The 25419-nt window shown below is 36.7% G+C and overlaps 2 long non-coding RNA genes across 3 annotated transcripts in view; one reads left to right on the top strand and one right to left on the bottom strand.

Annotated features, from left to right (window-relative positions):
- Nucleotides 1–4277, bottom strand: part of LOC119867033 — a 69561-nt gene extending 65284 nt beyond the window's left edge. Inside the window, exon 1 of the long non-coding RNA XR_005382068.1 lies at nucleotides 4145–4277. This is a non-coding gene — a long non-coding RNA (uncharacterized LOC119867033). The remainder of the gene's footprint in view (nucleotides 1–4144) is intronic.
- The window catches only part of LOC111093519, a 233233-nt gene that overhangs the window by 65269 nt on the left and 142545 nt on the right, over nucleotides 1–25419 (top strand). The gene's annotated exons all lie outside the window — the stretch shown is intronic.

Raw genomic sequence — 25419 nt, 5'->3', positions numbered from 1 at the left:
TGAGTGAAGTAAGTCAATCAGAGAAGGACAAACATTATATGTTCTCATTCATGTGGGGAATATAAATAATAGTGAAAGGAAATATAAGGGAAGGGAGAAGAAATGTGTGGGAAATATCAGAAAGGGAGACAGAACGTAAAGACTCCTAACTGGGAAACAAACTAGGTGTGGTAGAAGGGGAGGAGGGCGGGGGGTGGGAGTGAATGGGTGACGGGCACTGGGGGTTATTCTGTATGTTGGTAAATTGAACACCAATAAAAAATAAAAGTAACAGTAAAAAAAAAAAAAAAAAGGCTTTTTCTGATTAGATCAAACCCACAGGGAACTCTTCCTTTGGTAACTCAAAATTAACTGATCCAGTCCCTTAGTCACATCTTCAAAATAATTTCACTTTTGCTTTATAGTACAATTGGCCCTTGAACAACATGGACTTAAACTTCAGGGTGTACCTATATGCAGATTGTTTCAATAAATATAGTACACTACTATAAATGTATTTTATCTTCCTTATGATTTTCTGAATAACAGTTTCCTTTAGCTTACTTTACTGTAAGAATATAGTATGTAATACAAAGTATCTGTTAATCAACAGTTTATGTTATCTGAAAAGCATGCAGTCGATGGTAGACTACTAGTAATTAAGTGTTAGGGGGAGTCAAAAGTTACATGCAGATTTTCAATTGCATGGAGGGTGAGCACCTCTAACTCCTGCATTGTTCAAGGGTCAACTGCGTAACATGTTTTATAGGAGAATCTTAGACAAATTTCAAGGAGCAAATCATTTTGATCTTTTTTTTTACGATTTTATTTATTTATTCATGAGAAACAGAGAGAGACAGAGACACAGGCAGAGGGAGTAGCAGGCTCCATGCAGGGAGCCCGATGTGGGACTCAATCCCAGTCTCCAGGATCAGGCCCTGGGTTGAAGGCGGCGCTAAACTGCTGAGCTACTAGGGCTACCCAAATCATTTCAATCTTAAAAAAGATTTCTAGGGGATCCCTGGGTGGCTCAGCAGTTTAGCGCCTGCCTTTGGCTCAGGAAGTGATCCCAGGGTCTTGGGATCGAGTTCCGCGTTGGGCTCCCTGCAGAGAGCCTGCTTCTCCCTCTGCCTGTGTCTCTGCCTCCCTCTGTGTCTCTCATGAATAAATAAATAAAATCTTTTAAAAAGATTTGTATGAATATAACAGTAGTGTATTTTAGAAAATCTATTGATGTGCATCATCATATTAATCAATTAAAGGAGAAAACCCCTATGATCATTTCAAAAGATATGATAAAGGTACCTGATATTAGATAATACCTGTTCAATTCAATGTGAGTCCAGTTTTTTAAGACCTTGCAAAGTTGATTCTACATTTTATATATAAGTACAAGGCTCAAGAATAGTTAAGTCACTCCTGAAGAAGAATAAGTATATGTGTTGGGATAAAAGAGATGTTTGTTCTACCTGATATCAAGACTATATTACAGAGTTTTAGTGATTAAAACACTGTGGTTTTGGGCACCTGGGTGGCTTAGTCAGTTAAGCATCTGCCTTTGTCTCAGGTCGTGATCCCAGGGCCCTGGTGTGGAGCCCCATGTCAGGCTTCCTACTCAGTGGGGAGCCTGCTTTTCCCTGTGTCTCTCTCTTCCTCCCCCATCTCCTGCTATCTCATGATAAATAATTATCTCAAATAAATAAAATTTTAAAAATAAACATTGTGGTTCGATGCAAGGATAAATTTATTTGTGAAATGAATAGGGTCCAGATAGCTATGAATATATGAAATTTGAAGTATAACTCAAATAACATTATAATTTACTAAGGAACAAATGTACAGTTCAATAAGTGGAATTGAGACGTTTTATTATTGGTGTGAATATAGTAGATTGACTATCAAGAGCCATTCTTACTGCCTCCTAGTGTATCTTTCTGTACCATAACACCTAGGAAGTTAAATACCAAACTTCATTAAACTCTCTTGCAGCTACGGTCCTGATATAGTTCATTTTTTACCAATTAGTTGATTGACATGAAATTTAAATTCAGAACCAAATGAAGGACAGAGAAAATACTTGTGTTCAAGGCATCCAGTATGATTTCCATATCATCATACTGGATGCCTTGAACCAAATAGTTCATGAAGCAGCCAATTTATTCCCAGAATGCAGCTCTATCCTGGAGACAACAGTGTCACAAAAGCTTCTTATTCTATTTCTTTCTGATTGTAGCAGAGGTTGCTATTTCCTTAGCTATGTATACATTGGTTTGTTGATAATTCCTGGATTCCAAGCTAGAACCCTTTACTCCAACGCTTCCATGATTGGTAAATACACATAATTCACTGTATTACATATCTTCTTTTTTTTTTTTTTTTTTTTTTAGTAGACTGCATGCTGGGCATAGAGTTCAATGCAGGCCTTGAACTCATGACCTTGAGTTCAATACCTGAGCTGAGATCAGTAGTCAGATGCTTAACCAACTGAACCACCTGGGAACCCCTTTTCTTATTAATATAATATGTTGAAAAAGAAATTCTGATTTACATAATTTCATAAATGTGGCAGTATGCATTTGGATCCCTACTTCATGATATACTAAGTATACTCCAGAGGGAAAAAGAACTTAATTGTGAAAGGCAAAATTATATAAGTATTAGAAAAACATATAGGATACAACATTTATGTTCACAGGATGGAGGATTTTCTTTAAAAGGAAGCAAAAGTATTAGCCAAAAGGAAAAGTTTAATAAATTTGACTATTAAAATTAAGAACTTCAGTCCATTAAAAAAAGAGTAAGAAATAAGACAAAAACTAGGAGAAAATGTCAAAGACATGTAAATACAAAGGAAAAAATATCTAGGTTACATAGGGAAAAAAGCTTGTTTGAAATGTGAGTAAAAAGAATTTCACAGAAGAGAAAACACTAATGGCCAATATACACATGAAAAGATGCCTGACTCATTTAGCAATTAATGAAATGCTAATTAAAATCACAGTGAGATACCATTTTACACATAGTATATGATCCAAACTTACAAAATCTGGTAACATTGTTGGCAGAGAACAAAGCAAGGGAAACAATGAAATACTACTAGTTGCATAAAACATTTGTTGGAAGTAAAGGGGATGAGAGAAAGTGAAAGACAAAAATATATTAAGAATCACATTGTAAGAATAGAGTGTATATGCAGTGGGAATTCTGAAAATGGGTTGGTCAAAGCAGGCTTATAAATAAGGGAAAATTGCATTAATGGATAGCTTCCAAACTGTGGTAATTCAGCATGCCCTCAGGTACTGGATAATAAAACGGAACCAGTTGATATATTTTATAAGAGTAATTAGAATTCAGGAACTTGGGATGAAGAAAAGAAGAAGGAAAGTGAAACTAAGCACAGATGTTTTTATAATAAAGCATTCACAAAATGAAGGAAGTTGAAGCAAAAGAGATGGTCATGCCTCGCAATCACAAACCTTAAAGGTTTGGAGAGAAATAACTATTGAGCAGAAGGAATTGGAAGCATTAGCATTCTGAAGTGTTCTGATAAGAGGTCATATTAGGTGGAGGAGCTAGAATCAGAATATAAGGGCTTTGAACCATTTGCACAAGACTTGGGGAGAGGGATCAAACAGAACAATAGAGTTGACTAATAGGGCATCTTCTATGCCCTATTCTACATCTATAAAGCCATGGTAATGAATTAGAAAAGCAACTGCTAGAGGACATTATAACTTTAATACTGAAATTAATAGTTCAGATTTATAATTACACATTAAATAAATTACACAAAAGTTTCAATTCCTTCATATGATTGAAGGTGAAATAGTATTTTAGACAGAATTAAAAGCCAGAATTTTATTTCTCTAGAATACAGATACAAAATATAAGAAATCCTCTTTCAAACATCGCATGTAGTCAATTGAAAACAAAATTATTCTAACTTAGATATTTTCATTTTATTTTAATTTCAACTTTGTATTTAAATTCTAGTTTGTTAACATATATGACAAAATCAGTTTCAGGTATAAAATTTAGTGATTCACCACTTATATACAACACCCAATGTTCATCACAAGTGCCCTCTTCAATAACCATCATCTGGGATTCTTGGGAAGACGACAGAAGAGTAGGGTCCTCAACTTACCTGGCCCCACAACCTTACCTAGATAATACTCAAAACATCCAGGGATCCCTGGGTGGCGCCGCGGTTTGGTGCCTGCCTTTGGCCCAGGGCGCGATCCTGGAGACCCGGGATCGAATCCCACGTCGGGCTCCCGGTGCATGGAGCCTGCTTCTCCCTCTGCCTGTGTCTCCGCCTCTCTCTCTCTCTCTCTCTCTCTCTCTCCCTCTGTGTGTGTGTGTGACTATCGTAAATAAATAAATAAAAATTTAAAAAAAAAAAATCCAGAACACCTATGAATTTGACCTGTGATTTAAAGAGAGAACAGCTGTAATGCTACAGAGAGAAAAGTTTTCACTTCTAACAAGGTAGGAAAGAAGAAAAAATTAAAAATAATAAAGTGGGGAAGGGGGCGCACGAGGAGCTGGGCTAAGGCAAATTGGTAAGAGCTGCCGACAGGAAAACCCAGCCCTAGAGAAGCAGGAACTTTAAAAATCCGCACCGAAGTTTTCCCAGACAGAAAAGTGCTCTGCAGGGAAATCGGGCAGAATCATAGGAAGGGCAGGGACGCCTCCAGGTTTCCGGAGACACTATACGATGAAGGGCGGGCAGACGGGGCGGGGAGGGGGGGAGGTGTGGAGTGCACTGTGAACCACCCTCCCATATCGTTCAAGGGCTTGAGCGCACAGCCCTTGAGGCATTTGGAAACAGCCAGTGGGTTACGTGGGCCGGCACTGGGAGGAGGTGGCTGAGCCCCATTGCTTTTGGGAGAGGCAGCTGGGAGTGCAGTTCAGCCCACAGGGCTCCAGATCCCAGGGTGTCTGAGTGGACAAAGCTGGTGATCCTGCTGTCCCCCTGGGACAGGCTGAAGTGAGGAGAGCACAGGACAGTGAGAACTCTCCTGCCGCTGGGTGTCCCCAAGCTGTGCAGGTCACCGCACCGGTGCTGGCTCCAGAAGCACCTAGGCCAGTGAGGACTGGGAGACTGTGGTTAGTTACTCACAGTGAGCTGACTCCAGAGCTGGAGGTCTGGCAGCCACATTGGTGCTGTTCCTCCTGTGTTGCTGTGTGCCTGGGAGGAGTGGGGCGCCAGGGGACAGAGGCCTCAAGAGATAAACACTCATACTAAGCCCAGCACCCAGCTGGGGGCCAAGCATCTCCCCCAGATACACACACTTGAGAATCAGCACGTCAGACCCATCCCCAGAAACCCAGCTTGAAAGACAGGGGAAGAGCAAGTTCTTGATCCAGCAGCACTGGAAAGCTCCAGGGCAGAGGGAAAACAGTATGTAGAACTAGAGGGTCCCACTTTTTTTTTTTCCTTTATGACTCGTTTTTATATCAGACTAAAAATCTCCAATATGCTTTCTCTTTTCCCGCCTTAACTACAATATTTTACCAATTCTTCATTTTTAAGATTTTTTACTTTTTGACTTTCATATTTCTACAATTACATGTCTTGGATATATTTTTCACTTCTGGATTCCCTTCAACTTATTCATTTAATTTTGATAGATACACAAAATATGGGTATTTGTTCTTTGTTTTTTTGCCTATTTATTTATTTATTTATTTCAATGGTGGAAGGTAGTACCTTCTAACACATGACCAACATACACCCAGAACCAGATGGAATACCTTTTTGGTTCATTCTGTGGCATTATATTCTCTCTTCCTTCCCATTCTGCACCCCCACTCTTTTATCTTGTTTATGTTTTTGTGATCAGTGATCGGGCTTTATGTAAGTATTGCTGCTTTATATGAATTCGGGATTGAGCATCTTCTAACATACAGAACAAAATACACTCAGAACCAAGATGATCACCCTCTAGGTCCCCTCAGGTAGACTACATTCTCTCTCCACTACTACTTCCTCATCATCACCATTCCCTCCCCCTTTCTGTCTGTTTACTTTTTTCTTTTCCTTTGTTTTTGGTTTTTGACTATTTTTACTATTTGTTTTAAAATTTCTTTTCACATTAGTGGTCCTTTTTAAAAAATTTTGTTCTGTTCTTTTTATTTTATTTTCTTGTCTCTGACCTCTTTGGAATCAATAAGGTATATTCGACTTAGGTCATGGTTGAAATTATTGACTCAGACAACTCATACAGCCACTCTGCACTGGACAAAGTGACTAGAAGGAAGAATTCACCAAAAACAAAAGAAACAAAACAAAACAAAAAACCAAAAACAGTACTCTCTGCCACAGACTTACAGAATTTGAATTTAAATACGATGTCATAAATTCAATTCACAAGCACAATGATAAAGCTATGGGTGGCTCTGGAAAAAAAGCATAAAGGAATCTAGAGACTTTGTTGCTGCAGAATTGAGATCTAATCAGTCTGAAATTAAAAATAGATTAAAAGATATGCAATCCAAACTGGTTGTCCTAACTACTAGGGTTAATGAGGTGGAAGAGAGAGTGGGTGACAGAAGACAAGTTGATAGGAAGGAAGGAAGCTGAAGAAAAAAGAGAAAAACAATCAAGAGCCCATGAGGAAAGGCTTAGAGAAATAAATGATAGCTTGAGAAGGAAGAATATACGTCTAACTTGGATTCCAGAAAAGGCGGAGAGGGAGAGAAGACCACAAAGTATATTTGAACAAAACATAGCTGAGAACTTCCCAAATCAGAGGAAGAAAACAGGCATTCAGATCCAAGAGTTAGAGAGGACCCCACAAAAAAACATCAATAAAAGATGTTTAACATTTTTAGTGAAATTTGCAAATTTCAAAGAATAAGAGAACATTCTTAAAGCAGTGACAGACAAGAGATTCTTAACTTATATGGGGAGAAATATCAGATTAACAGAAGACCTCTCCACAGAGAGCTAGCAGGCCAGAAAGGGCTGGCAGGATATATTCAGGGTCCTAAATGAGAAGAACATGCAGCCAATAATACTTTATCCAGCAAGGCTCTCATTCAGAATAGGAGAGATAAAGAGCTTCCAAGGTAGACAGAAACTGAAAGAATATGTGACCACCAAACCGGCTGTTTAAGGAATATTAAGGGGGACCCTGTAAAAGAAAGAGGGAGCCCAAGGAAAGAATCCACAAAAACAGAGACTGAATAGGTATTACAATGACACTAAATTCATATTTTCAACAGTTACTCTGAACGTGAATGGGCTAAATGATCTCGTCAAAAGACACAGGGTATCAGAATGCATAAAAAAGCAGGACCCATCTATTTGCTGTCTACAAGAGACTCATTTTACACCTAAGGACACCTCCAGCCTGAAAATGAAAGGTTGGAGAACCATCTACCATTCAAATGGTCCTCAAAAGAAAGCACGGGTAGCAATCCTCATATCAGATAAATTAGAATTTATCCCAAAGACTGTAGTAAGAGATGAAGAGGGACACTATATCATACTTAAAGGGTCCATCAATAAGAAGACCTACTAATCATGAATAGTTATGCCCCGAATGTGCGACTGCAAGTTATATCAATAACCAAAGTAAAGAGATACTTAGATAATAATACACTAATAGTAGGAGACTTCAACACGGCACTTTCAGCAAATGGCAGATCTTGTAAGCAGAACATCACCAAAGAAACAAGGGCCTTAAATAATACACTGGACCAGATGGATTTCACAAATATATGCAAAACTTTCCATCTCAGTGCAACTGAATACACATTTTTCTCAAGTGCACATGGAACTTTCGCCAGAATAGACACATACTGGGTCACACATGAGGTCTCAACCAATACCAAAAGATGGGATTGTTCCCAGCATATTTTCAGACCACAATGCTTTGAAACTAGTACTCAATCACAAGAAGAAATGTGGAAGAAACTTAAACACACAGAGGTTAAAGAGCAACCTACTAAAAGATGAATGGGTCAACCAGGAAATTTAAAAGAATTTTAAAAATTCATGGAAACTAGTGAAGAGAAGAATTTAAAAGATTCATGGAAACTAGTGAAAATGAACATAAAACCATTCAAAATCCTTGGGATACAGCACAAGCAGTCCTAAGAGGGAACTACATTGCAATACAAACTTCCCTCAAAAAATTGGAAATAACTCATGTACAGAAGCTAACCTCATACCTAAAGAATTGGAGAAAGAATGACAAGTAAATCCTACACCAAAAAGAAGAGAGCTAATAAATATTTGAACAGAATTCAATGAAATAGAGACCAGAAGAACTGTAGAACAGATCAACAAAACCAGGAAGTGGTTATTTGAAAAAATTAATAAGATAGACTTATTAAAAAGAAAAAAGACCCAAAGTAATGAAATCATGAATGAAAGAGGAGAGATTACAACCAATACCAAGGAAATACAAACGATTGAAAAAACGTATTTATGAGCAGCTACATGCCTACAAATTAAGCAATAGAAGAAATGGATGCATTTTGGAAAACCACAAATTCCAAAACTGGAGCACAAAGAGATAGAAAACTTGAACAGGTCAATAATCAGGGAAGAAATTGAAGCAGTCATCAAAAACCTCCCAAGACACAAAAGTCCAGGGCCAGATGGCTTCCCAGGGGAATTCTATCAAACGTTTAAAGAAGAAACCTTACCTATTTTACTAAAGCTGTCCGGGAAGATAGAAGGAGATGGAATACTTCCAAGCTCGTTCTGTGAGGCCATCATCACCTTAGTTCCAAAACCAGACAAAGACTCCACCAAAAAGGAGAATTATAGACCAATATCCCTGATGAACATGGATGCAAAAATTCTCAACAGGATACTAGCCAATAGGATCCAATAACACATTAAGAAGATTATTCACCATGACCAAGTGGGATTTATCCTCGGGATGCAAGGCTGGTTCAACACTTGTAAAGCAATCAATGGGATTGATTATATCAACGAGGGAAAAAACGAGAACAATATGACCCTCTCATTAGATGCAGAGAAAGCATTTGACAAAATACAGCATCCATTCCTGATCAAAACTCTTCAGAATGTAAGGATAGAGGGAACATTCCTCAGCATCTTAAAAGCCATCTACGAAAGCCCACAGCAAATATCATTCTCACTGGGGAAGCACTGGGAGCCTTTCCCCTAAGATCAGGAACAAGACAGGGATGTCCACTCTCACAACTGCTATTCAACATAGTACTAGAAGTCCTAGCCTCAGCAATCAGGCAACAGAAAGAAATAAAAGGCATTCAAATTGACAAAGAAGAAGTCAAACTCTCCCTCTTCACAGATGGCATGATACTGTACATAGAATACCCAAAAGACCTACCCCAAGATTGCTAGAACTCATACAGCAATTTGGCAGTGTGGCAGGATACAAAATCAATTCCCAGAAGTCAGTGGAATTTCTATACACTCACAATGAGACTGAAGAAAGAGAAATTAAGGAGTCAATCCCATTTACAATTGCACCCAAAAGCATAAGATACCTAGGAATAAACCTAACCAAAGAGGTAAAGGATCTATACCCTAAAAACTATAGAACACTTCTGAAAGAAATTGAGGAAGACACCAAGAGATGGAAAAATATTCCATGCTCATGGATTGGAAGAATTAAATATTGTGAAAATGTCAATGTTATCCAGGGCAATTTACACATTTAATGCAATCCCTATCAAACTACCATGGACTTTCTTCAGAGAGTTGAAATAAATTATCTTAACATTTGTGTGAAATCAGAAAAGACCCCAAATAGCCAGGGGAATGTTAAAATAGAAAACCTTAGCTGGGGGCATCACAATGCCAGATTTCAGGTTGTACTACAATGCTGTGGTCATCAAGACAGTGTGGTACTGGCACAAAAACAGACACATAGATCAATGGAACAGAATAGAGAATCCAGAAGCAGATCCTCAACTTTATGTTCAACTAATATTCTACAAAAGAGGAAAGACTATCCACTGGAAAAGACAGTCTCTTCAATAAATGGTGCTGGGAAAATTGGACATCCACATGCAGAAGAATGAAACTGGACCATTCTCTTACACCATTCACAAAGATAAACAAAATGGATGAAAGATCTAAATGTGAGACAAGAATCCATCAGAATCCTAGAGGAGAACACAGGCAACACCCTTTTTGAACTCGGCCACAGTAACTTCTTGCAAGATACATCCATGAAGGCAAGAGAAACAAAAGCAAAAATGAACTATTGGGATTTCATCAAGATAAGAAGCTTTTGCACAGCAAAGGATACAGTCAACAAAGTAAAAGACAACCTACAGAATGGGAGAAGATATTTACAAATGACATATCAGATAAAGGACTAGCATCCAAGATCTATAAAGAACTTATTAAACTCAACACCCAAGAAACAAACAATCCAATCATGAAATGGGCAAAAGACATGAAGAGAAATCTCACAGAGGAAGACATAGACATGGCCAACAAGCACATGAGAAAATGCTCTGCATCACTTGCCATCGGGGAAATACAAATCAAAACAACAATGAGATCCCACCTCACACCAGTGAGAATGGGGAAAATTAACAAGGCAGGAAACAACAAATGTTGGAGAGGATGTGGAGAAAGGGGAACCCTCTTACACTGTTGGTGGGAATGTGAACTGGTGCAGCCACTGTGGAAAACTGTGTGGAGGTTCCTCAAAGAGTTAAAAATAGACCTGCCCTATGACCCAGCAATTGCACTGTTGGGGATTTACCCCAAAGATACAGATGCAGCGAAAGGGCAGGACACCTGCTCCCCGATGTTTCTAGCAGCAATGTCCACAATAGCCAAACTGTGGAAGGAACCACGATGTCCTTACAGATGAATGGATAAAGAAAATGTGGTCTATATATACAGTGAGTATTTCTCAGCCATCAGAAAGGATGAATATCAGCCATTTGCTTCAACATGGATGGAACTGGAGGGTATTATGCTGAGTGAAATACGTCAATCGGAAAAGGACAATCATCATATGATTTCACTTATACGGGGAATTTAAGAAATTTTTAAAGAGATTAAAGGGAAAGGAGAGGAACTGAATGGGAAAAATCAGAGAGGGAGACAAACCATGAGAGACTCCTAACTCTGGGAAACATACAAAAGGTTGTAGAAGGGAATATGGGGTGGAGGGTTGGGGTAACTGGATGACAGGCACTGAGGAGGGCACTTGATGAGGTGAGCACTGGGTGTTATACTATATGTTGGCAAATCTATCTTAAATAAAAACAAATGTAAAAAATATGCCCATCAACCATTTAGCCCACCCCCCAACCCACCTCCCTCTATCAATCCTCTTTTTTTTAAAGATCTATTTATTTATTTTAGAAAGTGATAGATTAAGAGAGTGAGTGGAGAGAGAGGGCAGAGGGAGAGAGAGAATCTCAAGGAGACTCCCCATTCAGCATAGATCCCCACATGGGACTCAAACCTATGACCCTGAGATCCCCAGCAAAATCCAGATTCCGGTGCTTAACTAAGCCATCCAGAAGCCCCTCCATCAACTCTCTTTTTAATTTTTTTTTAATTTTTATTTATTTATGATAGAGAGAGAGAGAGAGAGGCAGAGACACAGGCAGAGGGAGAAGCAGGCTCCATGCACCGGGAGCCCAATGTGGGATTCGATCCTGGGTCTCCAGGATCGCGCCCTGGGCCAAAGGCAGGCGCCAAACAGCTGCGCCACCCAGGGATCCCCATCAACTCTCTTAACTTAGATTTTTTAAAAAGGCAATTGTCAGTGTTAGGTTCTCAGTGCTAAATGGCCAGAAGATTCGACTGATGAGAAAAGAAAGGTATATAGTTTGTCATCTAGTCCAATCCTTTATTTGGGAAAGTGGCCAGATGAATCTTTACACAACCTGTATACACACAAGTAACCTAGTTGTATTCTCTTTTTCTCTCTCACTCTCTTTTATCTTAGATAAGTTTTTCATGCTTCCCTGACCAATTCCTTTTATCTACTTAATTAATTAATATAAATTGATTTGAGAGAGAGCACGCATGCTTGTGAGTGAGGGGAAGAGCAGAGGGAGAGAGAATCTGAAGCAGACTTCCTCCCGAGTGTGAACTTTGACCAGGGCTGTATCTTAGGATTCTGAGTTCATGACCTGAGCTGAATTCAACAGTTGGTTGCTTAACTGACTGAACCACCCAAATATCCCCATGACCAACACATTTGACATCATGCTCTGGTTGTTATTGGGTTTCTGCCACAAGAAATCATTAAAGATTGCCTAACCATCAAGAAAAAAGTAATTTCTTTAGACCAATAGTTACCTAAACCTTTGAGTAATACAGTTTTGTTCCCAGTGGCTGTTTTTCCAATACTCATTCCAAAACTGTCCTCCTCTTCCCAATTTCTTTTATTCTGAAGTGCATACCTATGTCTAGGAACTCAGAGCATTGACATTCTAGTAGACATTTGTTTCTGCAAAGTGGGACCCATCTTAATCTCCAAAATGACAAATTTAACATACATAGAATCTTTTCTGGGTGCACAAATTAACATTAATTACCAGATTTCAAATAACAAAGCTTTAATATCTTGGATTTAGAAGGCAAATGTTGTCTTAAGTTAGGTTTCCTAAAAACAGATCCAGAGAAGATTTATATGCTCTTCAGGATCAAACTGAGAGTAAGGGGACAGCGGGGGGTGGGAGGGATAGGAAAAGGGAATGATACCAATAAGAATGTGGCCTTCAGTAAAGTCTGGTCCTGGGCAGATCCAAGAGAAACACAAGGGGTCTCAGGATCACAAAACCCACCAGAATAGGCCTGCCTTGAACCAGCCTTTGCTCAGTGAATAACTCATTGTCTACTGACTGGGGTTGAGAGGGATAACTTGCTAAGGTGTCTTAACAAGGCTCCTCCCATCACTCAAATTTTGTCCCTCACCCAGAATCATGAGATTCATGAGTGCAACCTGTGTACTCACATAGGACCCTGCACTCAGACTCCATACTTTGTTTAATCATCTAATATCCTTGTCTTCAAAATTTTAGTAATGTTGTCTTTGAACTTGTGAATTACAGTAAGGCAATGAGACATGTGAATGAGCAGAGGAATTTCATGTAATATGTGTGTTCTCCATTTCTTGCTGCCCCATTTTCATATAGCATTTATAATGTCCTGTGAGCATGGAATTCCAGTGCATCTATGACATGTGGATTCAGTGAGAATCAACTGGAACTTGCTTTGAATAAAGAAGGGCAACTATGTTATTAGAAACACAAATGACCAAGAAACCTGAACATATCATTTTTTATTCCTATTACTTTTCTGTAGCCAACTATTACTCTGAAAATGATGAAAGTAGGCGAAAGAAAGAGCCACCAGTGATTTATTTTTAGTTCTTCCTTACTCGTGAAAAGGATAGAGTGTTGAAAGAATGCGAGCAAATCAAAAAGTAAAATCATTTGAGTTAGTTTTATGCTTTTCCACTTTTCTGGTAAGAATGAAATGCACATGCATATAAGAGTTATGAAATTTGAATTGGAGAATTTTGGTGTTTCTAAAAATGACTTAAATGGTCTAATATTTGCATTTAAAACTGGCATTGTACAATATAAAGATAAATGGCAAAATTCATGCAAATATTTTAAAATTTTAATTTTCAGTAGCAAATAAAAATCTTTACAAGAGAAAGATCATGAAAAAAGAGAAAACTTTATAGATTAGTTCTTTTATTGACACTCTTCTGCTTTTTGAACAAAGGCTCTATATTTATGTCTTTCATTGGACTGTGCAAATTATACAACTGGTCATGACCAAACCCGGTTTTTTAAACAAGGCTCCATTAACTGCAGCATGCCTCAGAAATCACAGTAGCTAGGGAGAAAAGGTATGGCAATTGATAAATGTCAACAGCATCTCTTCCAGTTATCTCCTTGTCCAACACAGATAAACCCACTTGTCTAAGTGGCTAGTCTGGATTGACTGAGATCTCTACTTTGAGGCATCAGAATAAGAATTTAAGTATTATATACACACTTTACCTTGCAGGATGCTAGAAGTGGCATTTGAAGGGAACTGGGAAATTATCAGGTTTAGGCCTGTGGATTCAGTAGACCTGTTGTAATATATAGTCCTGGACCAAGACTCCATTTGTCACCTAATTCCCATGCGCCAATTCTTTAACAGGCATAACACAAAGATGATGCATTTTTGTCTTTGGTGTAAATTCAGAATCTCTGTTTAAACCCTTTAATAGGCCTAGGCATTCTCTTTTCCTCAATGAATTATTACTGAATAAATGAACCTAAGTCTCTTTGGAGAACAGCTGGAAGAGTCATTACTATATATACTGGTCCTTCCTTGAAGGGACCTGATCTCTCCAGTAGCTATTGAATTCCAAGTGTAAAAACCTGCTTAAGTCTTGAACATGGGAATGGGATAGCAACTGTTCTATAGGGACTGGACCATAGCCTTTCTATTCTTGAAAACCTTTAATTATATATATATATATATATTAAACAATACTGTGGGCTGGCCATCTTCTCTCTAAGATAAATATGCCAAGAATAGCAAATAAAAATAAAACAATACACCAATTAAATTAGGATTCAGATAAATAATGAAAATACTTATGTATAAACATGTCCTGTGCAATATTTGGAACATACTTCTACTAAAAAAAATAAGCATTGCTTAACCTGAAATTTAAATATCACTGCATGCCTTGTGTTTTATCTGACAGTGCTTCTCTAAGAAAACCATACTTTGGTGTCATTTGTTAGAGATCCCCACTAGTCATGTCACCCTGACTAACATTCAGAAATTGATGGCCATTAGAATGCTAATAACCATCTTACTTCTGATTGTTAATTGTTAGCACCTGGCCTTTACTATTTGTGATGTAATCACAGTTATGGGTCAGAATCTCCTGCCATAAGCATCAGTCTGCAGAGCCTCTCAGAGTCATTGCTGTTTCCCTTGACTTGTGCATCCTTTGCTCCCTTAAAAAAACAAGGGCTCTTCCAAAAAACATACAGCTGGTGGGTCTCCTGATCTTATATAATTAATTGACTCTAATATACCTACTTCTCTGAGTGGCTTTGCCCCTTCCTCCATGGTCTTCCAAGTAGTTCTGGCATTTCTACTTCATATAATGCTGGCTTTTATCTATCTCCACTTTGCCTCCAAGTTTCCAAGAGCCATTATAACACTGAATTAGAATTAGTTACCCTTCTTTTTGTTGCCCTGGCCAGAATGCTAAATCTTGTTTGATAGGAAATTTTCCCCATATCACAAACATATCCAGGTTAATATTCCGCCTCTGTTCATCTAACTTCATCAGCATTCTCTCCCAGGTTTTCTGTCAATAAAACATAGTCTAGATCCATTGTTTATAATCCACCTATAATCCTACTCTCCTTTTCTTCTCTCTCAGCATTTCATAAGTTGGGCCATGCTGAAATTTTTTGAAATATATGTATTTTTTCTCTTTGGTAAACTGTACAGGAAGCTGGGGAAGATCATAACTCAGGAAACATTATCCTGTAAGTCACCTCACTGACTTGAGGCTTCTGAAAGAACTACAAGTAAAGGAAATGGGAGGTGAAGGCAGTAGTTGCTACCCTTTGACATGATGGAGTTGGCTGCATCTTGAAGCCCAGGTTTAAGGGAGTCCAGGTGCTCAGTGTTCTTAATTGCACATATCCAGATATCCCCATTTTTCTTTTGTTAATACAGATTTATTTTATTTATTTATTTATTTATTTATTTATTTATTTATTTATTGACACACAGAGAGAGGCAGAGGGAGAAGTAGGCTCCCTGTGGAGAACCCGATGCAGGACTTGATCCCAGGACTCCAGGATCATGCTCTGAGCCAAAGGCAGACCCTCAACCACTGAAGCCACCCACATATCCATAGATATCCTCATTTTTCAATCTCAGTCCTGCTTTTTCCTATCAGGCACAATACATTTGCTAGAGATGAGAATTCAACTTTTTCTGGAGTTTTGCTATTTCTACATAGAGTTCCTGAGCCTACTCTTTAGTGTGATCAACTCTCAGTTACAGAGATGACTATGCCTTCATACACTGCCATTGAGGCCCTCTGATTTTCATTTTTTGCATTAAATTGGTGACTTATCATCTGGAGTCTATAATTTTCTCTCTTGTAAGCATCACTGGTGCTCAGCAACAGCCACCCAGTTTCCATGTCCTTATCATAAGTATGTTCTTGTTATTTTCAAATACCAGAGTTATTGTTGTTGCATGAACAAGTGCACCTTCCTCCACCTCTATCCTTTCTCAGTTCACCAAAAGTAAATTCTTAATGACAAACTGCTACAGAATGATGAGAACAATTAGTATTCTACTTACCTTAAGTGACAGAGTGCTCACTGCCAGGTAGCTAGATGATGAGGCATCCCTGAAATCAAATCCTTGGTGTCCTTCCCAGGACCACTTGTGATACTAACACTCTAAGGTTCAGCACCACACAAGTGAAACCAGGGAAGAGTCAGGGATTCAGGTACATGAGATTAGTTAAGGAAATTCTTATCAGAAAAATGAGAAAAGCAAAATAGGGAAAGGGAAGCAGTTGAGCAAGAGTATAGTCTCACATAAATTCTAGCCTTGATCTGATTCATGAACATGCTTTGGAGCATAAATCAAATTCATCCTCCTGAGGCAAGGCAAATAGACCATAGTGCCCCAATATCAGTAAGTCACTGACTGCACTGGAGTACAGAGTGAAACGTGTCCCAATTGTAAGCTGTTAACACAGCCCCCATAGCTAGGTTGATGGGCCTACCAGCCAATAAAGTGGATATGGGCAGGGGACACTAGCAACACCTACTACAATTGCTTTATGTAGTCAGTTATAAATACATTGAGACTTTAAACAGTATTGCGAATCATCCTAACACATTAAAATATGCTTACTATGCCTCCTTTTGCATAATGCAATTTCTCTCTATAAATCATCTTTTATCTCAGGGACAATTCTGTTTATCATACTATCTAAATTGCTCAAAACATTTTTTTTTAACCTACTAGTATTATGAACCTAAGAAATGTAGATTAATAATATACGACTGATTCCCTTATTTAAGAGGACAGAGTCTGGCCCTAATTAGGTTCTATCTCATTTAATATTTATCCTGGGGTCTATTTAGACTCACATATTCTGTTTTATGCTTTGGGTAAATTACTATTCATTTTTAATTTTCTTTCTTTTTTAAAAAAAAGATTTTATCTATTTATTCATGAGAGAGAGAGAGAAGCAGAGACATAGGCAGAGAGAGAAGCAGGCTCCTCACAGGGAGCCCCATGTGGGACTCTGTCCCCAAACTGGGATCACGCCCTGAGCTAAAGGCAGACGTCAACTGCTGAGCCACCGAGGCATCCCCATTTTTATTTTTCTGCAGTTCAGTGGCAAATTTCTTATTGGCTATCATTCTGACCACTGCTTACTATTCCTCATCTATAGATTATCCTTACATATATAATCTAATATACATATATATGTATATATATTAAATATCTATCTCTCAAGGTTAGGCATCACACAAGTGAAGCTATATTATATATCATATATATATATATATGATATATAATATATATTTTAATTACTTTCTCCAGTATATATATATATATAATATATATTATAATTACTTTCTCCAACTCTAAAGTAAATCATAAAGCCTATGCCAAAGTAAATCACAAAGCCTATGCCAACCCTTTCTAACAAAGAGGGGCAAAATGGCTGTAGAATATAGGTAAAACAAACATTTTTATACCTTGTTCTTCATAAATCACTATTCTTCTGGGAAGTAGGCTATTGTTATGTCTGAATTATCTTCATTACAGAAGCACAATTGTGTGTATATTGTGCTAGACACCCCAGGTTTTTAGGATCCAGACTAACTGCTACAATTTACATATTAAACTGAGAGATAGTCTCCATGAAGGAAATATTTTAAATGACAAATAGTAATAGTAATAATGTAAAAAGGAAATATAAGATAACTGATTTACTTTTGTTTGGGTTTAATCTTGGTCCTCCTTTAATAATTATCTTCATTGATATATTTCTTTGTAATGCATTTTATCTAAATCAGTAATAATCTTACTTAGCATGGTTGCCTATAATAAAAAAGAAATCCAGTGTTACTTAATGTTATTTAAATGGTACAATATTACACATTACTGATAAAGATTGCACTTAAATTGTATATTCAGTTGGGTATCTATTTACCCAAATAATTTGTCTTTTTATGTTGAAAATACAAAGCTGCCTGAAACGTATTGATTTCTTCATCTATTTTGTATTGTTGATTCACTTTCTCTGTTCTTTATCTTTCTAATTGTGCATTTAATGCCACATTATAGCTATGAAAATAGCCATTAGAAGACAAACTATGAAGAATAAATGTCTTCTGTGCCCAACCATCTGAGATATTTGAGCATTTATCAAAACCATACCTGTGCATATTAAGTGTAATGAAATCCCCAAGATCCTAAATATCTCCAAGAATATAAAAAGCTATTTTGGCCCAAAAGAACAGGCAAAATGGAGAGATTATTTTCTCATAATCTCTGTTATGCTGATAAAATAAAATACCAAACTTGAATAAGGTAAGTCAAAACAAATTCTATTTATTGTTTTAGCAAATGAAAATATCTCCATAATACTGAGAACTTTTAAATAAAGATGTAGTTCAGATCAACCATATGATTTTAAGAAGTAATATTTCTAGGGCAACTAGGTAGTTTATTCAAGAGAATGCATTAATTATGATTCAGCACTATTAAACAATTTCCTTCAAATACTCTAAGAATCACTAAAAATGAAAGGAGATAATATTTTAAATTTCCTACCTAGTCTAAGAGAATCTTTTATATCCTACCTTAGGCTATTAGGTATTTTACCCACTGTTTAATGAAAAAGAGGGTAAGTAGGAAAATAACTGAAAGGTGGGAGATATATAATAAATATAACAATTTGGGTTTAAAAAAGAAAACTTTAGATAAAATAACCATTATTAATTTTATTGTCCCTGTAGAGGGACATAAAAACCATTATGGACTAATTACAAAATGGGATACTGATCAAAGGAACAGGAGCAGTATGAAATTAAGAGATGATAAGCCTTTACTCAAATAACCACCATTTACCATCACCAACAGAGAACCATAGGGAAGATAAATCAGTGCTCAGTTATCATCCAATTGGTACTACTAGTTAAATGCAGTTAGCACATGTCCAGTTGAGTGGCAAGCAAGGTCAGGAATGAATAAGTTTTTGTGGCTCATGTTTAACAGTGTTGTTGCCCCACCCCCCCTTGTTAAAGAAGAGTGTATGAATACGTTGTCAGGGCCTCCCCCAGCAACTTGAAGGGACTTGGCTAGTGAGCCTCCATGAAGGTTCATTAAGCTTTAAGTAAATTAAATTCATTAGCTTAAGTTCATTAACTTTATGGTAAATCTATCTCTGAGCCAGAGTGAAAATCATCTCTTCCCCCAGACTTTGCTCAGTTTCCACCCCAACATTGCACTCCTATCAAGGACCTAGGGCCCACATAAGTCTTTTCTTTCAATCTATGAGTGAAAAGGAGAGCAATGGGACCAAAGAACAGAGATGGTGGTGAGAAGGTAGCTGGACCTACTCCTACTCTAACTATAGTCAGATAATGTTGAAATGCACCATCTTGGTTTTAAGCAGTGTTTTCTGTGTCCATAGAAAAATTAGGCAATAAAGTCAGAGAAAGAAAAAGTAAATAAACCATTTAATTATATTTGTGAATTGTAGTGATATTTGTTATCTTGTCAACTAAAAAGAGAAATGCAAAAGGACTTCTCTTTCTTAAATATTTGCAATTGTACTAAGAATTTGTTATGCTATTGTGTTCTAAGTAGAATGAACTAGAGGAATCATTAATTGGTCAAAGTAATCAAAGCAGCAAAGAACTGCAGGGCTGGATATACCTTAGAGATTGACACAACCCACTCTTGAATTGTCTAGTTGAGGAAACGTGCAGTCTGGAGAGCTTTAGTGACAGAATAAAGGTTTCATAGCCAGAGAGTAGGACATCAGAATTAGAGCTGAGGTAATAACACCAAGACAATCACCAGTGTAGATAGATTATAAGATACAAATTTTAATTGAAGATACCTTTTGTAGGATTCCTGAACTCTCTCCTTTCTCAACTTCTAACAAAATAAAAGTACAAAAACAGAAGTTGACTCTAGGAAAAGACAGAATGATGAATTTAAAGAAGACCTGAATTAGAGTCTTGGCTCTAGTGACAACAAAAAGATAGACATGTGCAGGCTCTAAGCTTTAATTCTCTTACTTGTACAATCAAAGCAAAATATTTTCTCTGTAGGTTCCTGAAAGCTCTTTTACGAATCAAATGAAATAGTTGTGAAAATATTTTGTAAACTACAAATCCGGTTCTTCAATTATAAAAAAAAAGTTATGAGAAATAATATACTGAGACTGTGCAGTTATACTATTCAGGCATCATCATTTTGGATTTTATTTGCTTAACTCAAGTACTGTGATCTTTTATTATATAAAAACAAACAATAAGAAAACACAACTGGATAAAAAAAAAAAAAAACAGCCAACCCGTGCTTCAGATTATATTTCTCTTCTCTTTTACACAGTCATCCTTCTAAAAAAGTTGATGTATATTCACTCTCCACTTACCCACTTACCATGTACACAACTCACTTCAATCTAGTTGCATTACCTGTAATTCCCCGTTGTCACCAGTCCTTACTGATAACCCATTGATAATCATCAGTCATTATTTCTGGCCTCCCATTAATTACTTTCTTTTCTGAGAACATTTTCTTTCTTTCTGGCCACTCCTCCACTGCATTTTTATTTTATTTTTTATTTTTTTAAAGATTTTATTTATTCATTCATGAGAGCCACAGAGAGAGAGACAGAGACAGAGACAGAGACACAAGCAGGCCCCATGCAGGAAGCCTGACGTGGGACTCCATCCCAGGGCCCCAGGATCACGCCCTGGGCTGAAGGCGGCTCTAAACCGCTGAGCCACCCAGGCTGCCCGCATTTTAAAAATATATAACAACAAAATAAATAAACAACAACAAAAATAAATAAATAAATAAATAAATAAATAAATAAATAAATAAATACTATACTGTTCAAGTTTCTATTTTATCCTCTTTTTCTTTTTCTAACTGGTCATGCTTTCTATGCTCTTAACCTCCTCTATTGTTTCAAGTGTATGCTGTTGTCTCTCAAACTTGGATCCCCATCCCAGAACTGATTAAATGATGAAACAAGTTGTATATATCAGTTATATCTTGAATATCTTTACTTGACTCTGCTATTGGCATCTGAGACTCGGTATTTCAAAAAATAAATGCTTCATCTCAATCTCAAACCTTTGATATTCTAGTCCCTGTCTTGAAGAATGACATATATTTCCACCTAACTGCCAAAGAGAAATTTCCATTTAATCCCTAACTCCTTCCTCTTCAATTTTTTTTCATATCCATTCAACCACAAATTCTATGGATTTTACATAATTCCATAGGATTTTATTTCTAATGGTTTCTCTCTATCTACACTGCAACTATCTTTAGTACACACTGAATTATTTGTTACCTGGTAATTTTAACTGCTTTCTTACTCTTTGCTACATCTCCTGTCTTACCCCTCCTCTAATCAGTTTTCCATGCATCAAGCTGAATTATATTTCAAACAAGAAAGCCTGATAATACTTTCTCCAAATCCAAAGTTTATCAATGATTTCTCATGCCTTTATGTGTAATTTTAAACTTCATAATATGCCCACAAGATTCCTCATCAACTAGCTTCTGATAATATCTTCAGCAATAGCAAATTTTTCACTTCCATGAAAGTACATATTAACCTTAACCCTAAACATTAGATTTCCTGAAACACCCTTCATAAATCCTTTTGGCCCATGCCTATTTCCAGCTGACTAATTTCAATCTTTACTCAATTTAGACATCCACTAAAAATAATTCCTTTTCTGATTTTTGAAATCTTTTTCAAAATACTCGCCAGAGCAAACTGTACTTTCCTCACTAGCACAAATCTCACATTGTCTTTATTTGCCTGTGTGATTGTCTCTATCCACTATTAGAATGCTGGCAGGATGTACATCCGTCTCATTTACCATTTCTTGGAACCAGTTCTAGGAAGTAGATGGTAATCAATAAACATTTGTGGAACAGAAAAGGAATCTATGAGGACAAAATAGTACTATCAAATTTCTAAGGTTATTAACAAAACAGAGGGGAACTGAAAAAGAATGATTGTTATTATCATAGACCCAAACAGAGAGTTGTGTCTGATTTAAACTAATTTTTTTGTTTCAATTGAAATTTATGTACAACCAATCTAAATTAAGTTTAATGTTGATCACGAACCTTTGGAGTTATAGGTAAAATAATAACATGTGCACTGATTTCTAACTATTTGCTCCTTCTCAGAATCCATGGAAATAATCGATAAAAAAAATTTTTGAAAAGAGAGAATTATTTTATGTTAGAAATTAGCTAAAATTATACAGTCCATGTTGAAGTAAATTGTTGCAGGGACTGCTGCTGCATTGAAACTCTTATAACCTGAGAAGAATGAATATTGGTACAAATGTCAAGTCCATAAAAATGTTCACTCTTTTTGACATAGTCATTCCAAATCTAAGAAGATATATTAAGAATATGATGAGAGTCATATGCAAAGATTTACATATTAAGACATTCTGTCTTACATAAGGTTCCGTTGAAGCCAACCCTGTATCTGAGAATTCACCTGCAAGTGATTTATTGAGAAAGTGTTCCCCAGAGAAACCAGGAAGGAAGTGGATTCATAGGACAGGAAAGGGGAAAGAAATCGATTGCAAGGCAAGATTTCAGGCCACACACAAACTTTAATCCCACAAAGTTGTTCTACACCAGAATCTAGAGTATAAAGATTGCCTCGACTGGATGGAAAGGAATTGAGCACTTATCCTCTAGCACTCTGTACTGTATGAAAGTATGAACTACTAGACCCATTCTCTTTTCTGCCTGCAGCAAATATCTCTGATATTATATGGCAGCTCTCAAAAAATTTTATACTCATGGACCATTAGAAGCAAAGGAAGAAAAGTTTTGGAAGAGAACAATGGGCATACAAAATGGTAAATATATCTGTGGAGATCTAAGTGGAATATGAATTGATGAACATAAACATTTTTAATCAAAGTGAAATGGAAAAATATACATGAATAGCAATGAATTTGTAGTTTTTAAAAACAGTTATGTGATGAATTTCTAAGCAGTCTTTTAAATCTTATTTCTGCTTTTAATATCTAATGATATGAAATGCTTATTTAACTTTATGACATGGGAAGAGAAAGAAATTACAAAGAAAAACTTCTGGGACACCTGGGTGGCTCAGTGGTTGAGTGTCTGCCTTCGGTTCAGGTCGTGATCCCGGGGTCCTGGGATCGAGTCCTGCATTAGGCTCCCTGCATGGAGCCTGCTTCTCCCTCTGTCTGTGTCTCTGCCTCTCTCTCACTGTGTCTTTCATGAATAAATAAATAAAATGTTTTTAAAAAATAAAGAAAAACTTCATATACAGTATTGTCTCCAGATGTTCAAACTACAACATATATATGTGTATATGTATTTGTGTATTATATTATAAATGGTGTAGAACAAATACACAGTCTCTATTTCACAAAAGACTACATTTTAAAGTACAAAATTTAAAGAAACCTCCAAAATCAGAAAATAAAAATACAAGATAAATTATGGCTTTTATAATAAAATAACGCATAACTCTACCTATATGAGGAACTTGTTTGGTTCAAATAGAGTAAAAAGAAAGTTGGATAGCAAACACTGAACTGTATAGACTTTAGAGCCAAATGATCTTGGTTCAAATGTCTGTTCTGCAACCTTAGTAACTTTTGTCCTTGAGCAAGTTACTTCACTTCTGCAAGTCTCAGCTTTCAAATCTGTAAAATAGGAGAAATATAGTAGTACTTATTTCAGAATATTGTTGTGAGAATTAAATAAGATTCACAGGAAAATTACTTTGAACTGTGGTTAGCAGATAGATGATAGAAATTATTCACTCAAAATATGATAGAAATTGTTATTAATACATAAATAATGTATAGGACTTTACTATATATCCAATCATAAGAAAAATTTTCTTTCACAGACAAGTTGTCAAAAAGCAGATAAAAGTAACCTTATTAAGTTTGACTATTTTTTGGTAATAATTAAAAAAAACCCACAGAATTCTTGCCTCTGATCAATGCTAATATAGAAAGACTTTCTCAAAATAATGTTTTGTTGAAAGAAAGGTCTTTAAAAGAAATGTGAAAGGAGAACATTTATGAGGATGGGAAGTGTGGCAATTTAATGTTCTTAGGTAAAAGGTCAAGCATTTGACTGGGAACAACAGTTGTAAAAATCTATGGCCAGAAAGATAGAAAAATGCTCATAGAAAAAAACAAATAATCCCATTGAAAAATTGTCTAGCAAGAAATTCTGACCCAAATGGCCTAGGTTTACCATTAAGTAAAGGTGTTCATTGGGTAATCAATGGGTGACTCACTGAGGAAAAAGAACGTTTCAATTTTAAATTCACCTGTGTCCCCCACACTTTTGTTTTTAAGGATTTTGTTTACTTATTCATGAGAGACACAAAGAGGCAGAGACACAGAGAGGGAGAAGCAGGCTCCCTATGGGGAGACCAATATAGGACTTCACCCTGAGCCAAAGGCAGACACTCAACCACTGAGCCACCTAGGCTTCCCTCCCCGAAACTTTTGAATACTTGCTAATTGATACTTTTTGTAGATGGTTTATTAATTCCTTGTGCATTTTATTTTCCCTGTCCTAATTTGTTCTGTAGTCCAGATTGGATCTCAAAGCAAATATTCCTGTTTTTTCCTTTGATTTATGTAAAATTACACAACCTTTCTATCTTATTCTGGTTAAATAGAATACAGCAAGTATATTTAAAGTGAGCCTCCTACCTTTGTAGGACTCAAAAAAAAAAAACATAATGCATGCATTGTTAGCAGTTTACATTTCAAAACCTCATACAAAAATTTTCCTTAAGGAGTTGTGAAGGAGCTCTCTTAAAGAACTTAAAAATTACAACCAACTTGATCTATAGGGTGAAACAAAATCCCACTATTAGAAACACTGGCAAACAATAAATGGAGGTAAATCAATATAGTAGACTGAGGAGAACTCTGATCTGGGTTCAAGGTAACTGACAGTCTTAAGTTTGCAGTTTACAGTCTACATAATCAACACCACCTCACGGTTTCATGAGTAAGGACATTAATCTAGATAACCTCAAGGTTCTCTTCCATTCTCTATTTATCTAACACATTTTTCTTGTTTATCTGTTTTTGTTACAGAACTGTTAGTTCCAAGTGTCCAAATTCTTTAATATT

Source organism: Canis lupus, chromosome 31 (assembly GCF_011100685.1).
Source record: "Canis lupus familiaris isolate Mischka breed German Shepherd chromosome 31, alternate assembly UU_Cfam_GSD_1.0, whole genome shotgun sequence".
NCBI classification, from domain to species: Eukaryota; Metazoa; Chordata; class Mammalia; order Carnivora; family Canidae; genus Canis; species Canis lupus.
The sequence above is the reverse complement of the archived record's forward strand: the minus strand, read 5'-3'. Positions and strand labels throughout refer to the sequence as shown.